Below are 9,205 nucleotides of genomic sequence, written 5' to 3' on the forward strand. Positions count from 1 at the left end.
ACCTTGAAGTGCTTTGGGGGAAAATAGAGGAACTTGAATGTGATAAAAGGGTTATTGGAAGATCTTTTAACATTTAAGTGGTTCCTGGAGGATCTCTTATGTTAAAGCCAGCATCTGGAGGAACCCAATGGTTCAGTGAGGCCAGAATGATATTATTATTATCCTAATATTACTTAAGTTTGATTCAGTATATATACCCAGGTGAAAAATACGTATAGGCTACTATTAAAAAATGTACTTGATTGTGTTTTTAGTAGGCCTTCAATACAAATATAACCTACTTTAATGCATTTTAATAAATTTAACAGTAGCCTACGTCTTTTTCACCTGGGTAGCTTACATTTATTTAGTATAGGCCTATTTTATTGATTAATTTAAACCTTAAACAACAACACTAAATAATAATAATATTAATAAAAAAAATGCATTAATTATTATTGAATAAATAATAGTAATAATATTTTTTACTTCTTCATAAATTATTATTTGAAGAAGAAGAACCAGGAGGAGGATAAAGGTTTTATGCGGTCACGAAACTGCTGCTATTCCTCTGCTGTCGCCGCTTCAGTGAGATCCTCGCGCTGCTCGCGCGCAACAAAGCTCAGCTGATCTACGTCATCGAGTTTGAAAGCGATGGTTTAACGGCTCTCCTCATCAAAGCCTGCCGCATCTTCCGCCGTTTGTTCGACTCTCCGTTACAAGGTTTGTAAACTCGCCAAAGAAATATAAATACTCACTATATATTCAAAGACACACATAAACTAAATTTATTATACATTACTACGTTTTTACAGTGTTTACCACTCGTTTATTGCACAGTATCTGGTATGAAGGTTTTAGCCGCGATGCTAACTAAGTTACATTGATCTAATGAACAAATGGAAATTATTGACTTATTGTCTTAGATGGATTTAAAGTTAGTCATTCAATTCAACATATTCTGTACAACTGTGTCTTCAAATTGCTGATATAACTTACAGCCTAACTAAGTTAGCTGATTCCTGCTGTCGTCATTGGCGTTTGTTATGAATAACAAAAGCAGGTTAATATAGTTTGGTCTGTTTTTGTTTAGCCTAACTTTACTTACTACAGGTGCCCTCATTCTCTCAAATACCATTCTGAATCCATTTAGTGGTCAATAAATACTATGTTGTGAATAATCAGCTTTGTTATTTTGTTTCCCCAGAACAACCAGTACAATGTTTCAGTGGCAACATTGAATTACAGTAAGTACCTGCACCACATGCAAGTACTTTATTACTATGAACTCTGTGTGCAATTGTATTGTTTGACTGTGTACTTGTGTTTTTTAAAGGGGTCATATAATGCCATTTTTGTACAAGCTAATATGATTCTTTAGGGTATAAATTAAAAGTTTGTAATATACTTTAATTAAAAATTCTCATTAGTATTGTAAGAAAACACTCATTTTACCTGGTCAAAAACAGCTCTGTTTTCAGCACGCCGTTTAAGTGCATGTGTCTTTTTTTATTTTTTTTTTTTTATTTTTTTTTTATTTATTTTTTTTATTAGGCAGGTTTTTAAATGACAATGTGCATGACATATGAAAAACAACACAACCTGCTTTTTTCAACCATAAGAATGAGTAAAGAAAATGTATAAAAATATACAGAACACTCTTAACACTACCCAACCCAAAACATCCCATACACCCACAAAAAAAAAAAAAAAAAAAAAAAAAATTATAAATTTTTTATACATACATACACACACACATACATACAAATAATGAAAAACAAAAGTCAAATCTCCAGTGAAGGTACAGTCTCAACAAAGGAGATAATAGGTCTCCACACTTTATAAAATGAGTCAACAGAGTCCCTGATGGAGTGTTTGATTTTTTCCAGATGTAGAAAGGACATTAAGTCTTTCAGCCAAGAAAGATTAGAGGGGGGGCATGAAGATTTCCAATGCAACAGTATTCGTCTTCTGGCTACCAATGAAGCAAAAGCAATAATATCAGCATGACGTTTGTTGTACAAGCCATCAACCGGTGTCATTCCAAAAATCGCAATTATTGGGCAGGGTTTCACAGAGACATTGAGAGCCTTTGACAGTGTATCAAAAAAAGAAGACCAGTATGAATACAATTTAGGACAGGTATAAAATGTATGAGTGTGATCTGCTGGGGAGAGCGAACATCTATTGCACCTATCATCTTCTATTAAAGAAAGTTTCTTCAATTTAGCTTTGGTGAAGTGAATTCTGTGAACAACTTTAAACTGAATAAGATTCAAACGAGCACAAATGCAGACAGAGTTAATTTTAGCTAGAGCATTATTCCACAGCTCTATGTCAAGCTCCAGACCCAGCTCCCTCTCCCAGGTTCCCTTGAGTGCAAAAAGAGGAGGGAATTGCGAAGATCGTAACAAGCCATAAATTGAGGAGATATGGCTATGCGATTTCGGGAGAGACATTATATTTTCAATTAAAGTTTTCATTGGCTGGTGAGGGAAGGTATTAAAGTGTGCTTTAGCAAAGTCACGCAATTGAAAGTAGCGGAACAAATTGGATCTAGATATTTTGAATCTACTCAACAAATCATTGAATGACGCAAAAACATGATCATCAAGAAACAAATCATGAAATAGAACAAGGCCCTTCTCTCTGAGCTGGGCAAAAGTTGAATCTAAAGTAGAAGGAACAAAAAGATGGTTACCGCAAATAGGCATTAAGGTGGACAATGAGTTTAATTTAAAATGACGACAAAACTGTTTCCAAATTTTGAGTGATGAAAGCACAATTGGGTTGGTGGTGTATTTAGAAGGCCGTTTCAAATTGGGATCAAAAACTAATGCCGATAATGAGGATGATAAGCAGGAGTTAGCTTCCATTATACACCAATCAATATTCTGAGAATTACACCATGCATATAATTTCTGAATATTAGCTGACCAATAATAGAAAAGAAAATTTGGAAGAGCGAGACCCCCATCCTGTTTGGTTCTTTGAAGAGTTGACTTGTTTACACGCGGAGGCTTACCAGCCCAAATATATGTGGATATAATGGAGTCGAATGATTTAAAAAAAGATTTAGGAAGAAAAACAGGAATAGTCTGAAATAAAAAAAGTATTCTTGGTAGAATATTCATTTTAATTGATTCAATCCTGCCTACTAGAGAAAGTGGAAGATTGTTCCAACGCTGGAGATCTACTTTAATGCGGACTATTAATTTAGTAAAATTTTCTTTGTGCAATGACCTGAATGAGTTTGAAATATGAACCCCTAGATAGCGGAAACCTGTAGAGGACATGTGAAAAGGAAGCATAGCTGGAGGAATTTGTTTCGCCAAGTCATCTATGGGAAAACACTCACTCTTAGCAAAATTCAACTTATAACCTGAAATTAATCCGAACTCATTCAAAAGGTGCATTATATTATCTATGCAGTTTAGAGGGTCTGAGACATATAGCAGGAGGTCGTCTGCATACAGTGATACACGATGCTCCCTTCCTCCTCTATAAATACCTGAGAACACTGAAGACGATTTTAATGCTATAGAGAGAGGCTCTATAGCTAAGGCAAAGAGGAGAGGCGAAAGTGGGCAGCCCTGACGGGTGCCATGAGAAAGAGAGAAATAAGGGGACCTTTCAGAGTTAGTTTTCACGCAAGCTGATGGAGTGGAATATAATAGACGAATCAATGAAATTATTTTAGGTCCAAACCCAAATTTTTGTAAAACCATGAATAAATAATCCCACTCCACCCGGTCAAAAGCCTTCTCCGCATCTAGCGAGATAACCATTTCTGGCTTTGATGAAGATGGAGTAAAGATAACATTTAGGAGTCTACGTATATTAGAAGACAACTGACGACCAAGTATAAAGCCAGTTTGATCTTCTGATATAATTGACTGGAGATGAGCCTCCAAGCGTTTGGCCAATACTTTAGCTAGTAATTTAATGTCATTGTTAATTAGGCTAATAGGTCTGTAACTGCCACAAAGTTTAGCATCTTTGTCTTTCTTTAATATTAAGGAAATCAAAGCTTGGTTTAAAGATGATGATAGGAAGCCTTGATCTAAGGAGTGATTGTACAAATCTAATAATAAGGGAGACAATTGAGTGGAAAACTTTTTTAAAAATTCAGCAGAAAAGCCGTCAGGGCCAGGAGCTTTATTATTTTTCATAGTTAGGATACAGGAGGTTATCTCTTCCAGGCTAATAGGCTCGTCGAGGCTGTTGGCAATATCAGGACTAATCTTAGGTATCTCTAATTGGGAAAGGAAAGACTGAATAGCAGCAATGTCTACGTTAGCTTCAGATTTGTAAAGATTAGAATAGAAAGAAGAAAACTCTGAGTTTATTTTAACCGGATCATTAATAAGGTTATTTGAGGAGTCATACACCTGTGTGATTAACTGAGAAGCAGTTTGGTGTCTGAGCTGAGATGCTAACAGACGACCAGCTCTATCACCATGCTCATAATAAGTTGCTCTTGTGCGTTTTAGCAGAAACTCTGCCTTGTTGGTTGTCAATAAGTCAAATTCAGTTTGTAATTTTAGCCGTTGTGTCTCTAAAACAGGGTTTGGTGACCTGGCATTTAGCCTATCTATCTCTAAGATTTTATCAATGAGTTTCTGTTGTTTTAATTTCCTAGCTTTAGTCCAATAAGCATTAAAGGAAATTATCCTCCCACGTATAAAAGCTTTAAATGTTTCCCATAGAAGTGATGGTGAAACTGATTCTGATTTGTTGGTTTCCAAAAAAAAATCAATGTTATTAGAAATATAATCGCAAAATTCTTTATCAGCTAACAACCCAGTATTGAGCTTCCAGCCTCCAGCATGTCTACACAAGTTTTGTGGGAAAGAGAGGTCTAAAATGTGTGGGGCATGGTCTGAGATAATTATCGCTGAATATTCTGTAGATTTAACTTGAGATAAAAGAGCCTTGTCAATAAAAAAATAATCAATACGTGAATAAACACGATGAACATTTGAAAAAAAAGAAAACTCTTTTACAGTTGGATTAAGAAAGCGCCAAGGGTCTACACATCCCGTCTGATCTGCTAGAGATGAGAAGGATCTAGACATTGACGTAGGAGCTGATGACTTGGGCTGTGAGCGGTCTAGACTTGGGTTGATTGTGCAATTAAGATCCCCACCTAAAATAAGGTGATGGGTATCCAGATTTGGAAGATGGGAAAAGAGCGAGGTCATAAAAGCAGGGTCATCAAAGTTAGGGGCATAAACGCTAACTAATATAACAGGTGTTTGGTACAAAATCCCGGATACTATTACGTAGCGCCCATCAGGATCAGATATTACGTTGTGTGGGACAAACTTTATACGTTTGTGTATTACAATTGCGGTGCCTCTAGATTTACTATTAAAGTTTGAATGAAAAACTTGACCAATCCATGGTTTACGTAGTCTTACATGATCACTAACCCTGAGGTGAGTCTCCTGTAAAAAAACAATATCCGAAGACAGGCTCTTTAAGTGTGAGAACACCCTTGACCTTTTAATTTGACCACCTAGACCCCTAACATTCCAAGTAACAAATTTGACATTATGACCAGCCAACCCCTCTATGTTCACTTTAGGACTAATCATTTGTTATCGTGAGGATAAAAGAGAAAAGAAAAAAAAAGGAGTCTGGGACGAGTAAATAAAAGGTGTGGAAAGAAGGAGAGAGAGAGGAGAAAAAAAAAAAAAAAAAAAGAAAAAAAACCCTTATACTTACAACTCTGATGCTCGTCTTTTGGAACATGACGAGTAGCCAGAACAACAATTCTCACAACCGATTAACCACGTAGAACTGTCAACTCCTAAAAGTTAGATATACACCTAAAGCAGCTATCAAGGCTTAGATATCCGCCGAGAAACTATATAAATATAAAAATAATAATAATAATGATAATAACAATAATAAATAAACAACCAAGTAGATGATAAGAAAACATTAGATAAAAAAAAAAAAAAAAAAAAAGGTTAAGGTTGGTAAGTTATATAAGCGATCCGCCACAAGACGGCATTACCAACATTGATCAGGTGGTATGACATTTAAAATCATCAACCGAATAACTTGTGCAATCCATAAAATATATAATTTGGGGATGCGTGAATAACAACTAAATAAAGCAGACAAATGCACACGCAGTGTGGCAGACTAATTTTCCTTCAAGGGCAAGGCTAATCGAAAGTACAGTGAGAGCTCAACGCTGACCTTAAATTATTTACAGCAGCTTGTACTTGTTGAATTTACCATCCCAAATCGGACACGGGTATAGTCCACGACCTAATTAGGAAAGTTTTGGTGGTAAAACGACTCCGCTGCCTCAGGGGAATCAAAGATCCGTTCCACGCCGTTACGACTCACTCGAAGGCGAGCAGGGTACAGCATACCAAAGCGCACTTCTTTCTGATAAAGTAGGCTCTTGACCTTGTTGAAAGCTGCTCGTTTCTTCGCCACCTCGGCGCTGAAGTCCTCGTACATCTTGATTTTGTGGCCCTTGTAAGACATGACTTTGTGGGATTTAGCCCAATTCATGACAGTTTCCTTCACGATGTATCGATGAAATCTGATAATCAGCGGGCGTGGAGATTCCTCTGCGCGAGGTCTGGGCCGCAGGCTACGGTGGGCGCGATCCAGCTCAGGTGGTTCTGTAAGGGAGTCACCGAGGAGTTCAGAAAGCAGGTTAGTCATAAACTCTCGTGCGTTTTTTCCCTCAAGGCCCTCAGGAAGGCCTACCACTCGTATATTCTGCCGCTTCGAGCGAGAAATCAGATCTTCTACGCTAGCTTTGAGCGCCGTGTTTTCCTTTTCCATTGTCGTCAGTTTTGATTGAACAGCGCTTACATCATGCTCGAGCTGAGCTATTCGGTCGCTATGGTCTGAGAGACCCGATTCCATCTCGCTTATGGTCACTGCCTGTGTTGTCAGGGTCGTACCGATCGATTCAATTGAAGATCGAATTGGTTCCAGAGAACTATTTAAAAGTGCAACAAACTCCCCGGTCATGTCTTTTCTGAATCTTTCGAGCTCTTTGACTAGAGATTCGATTGTGAGATGTGCAGGTTCGGGCTCGTTTTCCGCCATTTTGCTGCTTTCTTGAGAGGCCTGTGCATGTTGAACTTGAGACTGCTGTTTACCTCCCGTCCTCGTAGACTTGCTCATTTTAAGTGAAATATTCCGAAGGCGGAATTTTTCAAACATACAAAAAAGATTAAAGGAATACGAAGTGCTGATAAAATAGGGTGTATTCTGAAGAGATTACATGAAATAATGCGGAGCTTCGACACCGTGCGTCTCAACACCACATTGCCAAACCGGAAGTCCTCAAGTGCATGTGTCTTTAAATGATAATAAGCTTTGCTCACCCCGCCCCTCTGTTCTGTGCATACACCGTTTGTAACACAATAACCATAACGCATTGTTCATTATAAACGTGGGATTATGAATTATATTGAGAACGTCGTACATAGAAAACATGCCGTAATGTACCCTGAGTGTAAACAGCCGCATTCATTGTGAAGCGTGCAGCAAGCGATTTGCAAAGAGTAATATAAAGATTAATATAAAGGTTAATAAAACGTTACACTCACTTCAGTTCTTCTGGAGGTGCAGCACGAACACAAATAGTTGCCGATCCTTTTTTCAGGAGCAGCTTCTTAGCAAAACCAGTTTAATACTGATCCTCCTTTGTAAAGCAGTCTGGTGAAATGATTCGCAATCGTGGGGAATCCCTGCGTCAATGCTTTGGGAATATTCCATAAAAACATCAAAATGACTGCTGTGTTCCTTATTACACCCAAGAACAGAACGCCACAATCGCTTAGACGACGCCATTCTTCTCCAGCATATCAATGCACTATGATGACAGACAGGTCGCTCACGAGGGCGCGAGGGCGGGTCTGTGTTGAAACGCTGCTGTCAATCACAATCGTGGGAGGGGCATCGATTTTGTGACGTCACAAAATCGAACGGCTTGATTTCAGAGAGGGTCAAACATATAAGGAGATAAAAAAAAAAAAAACACTGGATGGATTTTTATCATTTTATGATGGTTGTGTACAGGCACTGCCAACACACATTTCAGTACAATCAACTTGTAAAAGTGCATGTACCATTATATGACCCCTTTAATCAGTTATTCTCTGAAAATCTTCTTCCCTCATGCTCTCAAATCTCATTCATGTTACATTCATGTAATATCACTGGTTTGGAGCCAATAATGCTATGCATTTTTTATAGGCTATACCTTAATCATATGCATTTGAATATAAGACATTTGAACCCTGAATTATAACTTCAAGTTTGGTCTTTTTCGACAAAAAAAGGAAAAAGCTATTAAATGGCTTCATAAGACTTACAACACAAACCATAACACATGAGTTGTGAACTCATTGATTATTTTTAGGATCTTTTCTGGGACATTTTTGGAGCTTAACCATTTTTATATAAATTGTTGCATTGAATTGAACTAGACAAGTGTACATAAGAATGGTTTCATGAATGATTTACACCATTTTTTTCTGCTTGTGTTTCATGCAGTGAAATCGAACGGTGACTGGGGTTGCATTATGCCTGAGATCTGCTTTTGGGTTCCACAGACAGAAAGTCAAACAGGTTTGGAACGTCACAAGGCTGAGGAAATTATTTAAATTTCACAACTATCACTTTAATAACCTTACTAACAGTAAATTTTGTACTTTGCAGGGATCTCGGTAAGCTGAAATACAAGTTTGAAGTTTGAACAAGAATAAAAATCCTCCTGTAGACCTGAAAATCATTGAAGTGCCTGGACCTTCCACCAGAAAAGAGGAAAAACAAACAGAAAATGAAGCTGATACACCTTTTCACTTTTCTAACTCGTTAAGTACCTCACATGTCCCTTGTGAAGATTTTATAATTGATTGCATTTTATGTTGCAGTGAGTAAAGGTGCGTCACATTTGTGAATTTCGTGAAATTACACATGCAAAAAGGTCCATTGACCATTGTCAGCAGTGTAGCGATGTAATGTATGAAGCACCACAGTGCATTCTTTTAGGTTAAATTAGCTTACTTCCAATCATTTTATTAATTTCATATGCATCTATTTATATTAATATATAATTAATTATTATATTAATTAATATATTATCTTAAGAAATATATATATATATAATTCTTTCTCTTTTCTGCAGTTCACCTCTGCTCTAGCTTGGTTTCTTGTAATAAACCCTATTGTAAATCCT

General features: G+C 37.2%; 1 long non-coding RNA gene across 1 annotated transcript; it reads left to right on the plus strand.

Moving 5' to 3' along the window:
• Positions 1-640: 640 nt before the first annotated feature.
• Positions 641-8,997, plus strand: LOC307149848. The gene is made up of 3 exons (XR_013819627.1): positions 641-702; positions 1,187-1,226; positions 8,521-8,997. It is a non-coding gene; the product is annotated as an uncharacterized lncRNA (long non-coding RNA).
• Positions 8,998-9,205: the final 208 nt, after the last annotated feature.

The sequence above is a fragment of the Squalius cephalus genome (genome assembly GCF_949319135.1).
Source record: "Squalius cephalus genome assembly, chromosome: 2".
NCBI classification, from domain to species: Eukaryota; Metazoa; Chordata; class Actinopteri; order Cypriniformes; family Leuciscidae; genus Squalius; species Squalius cephalus.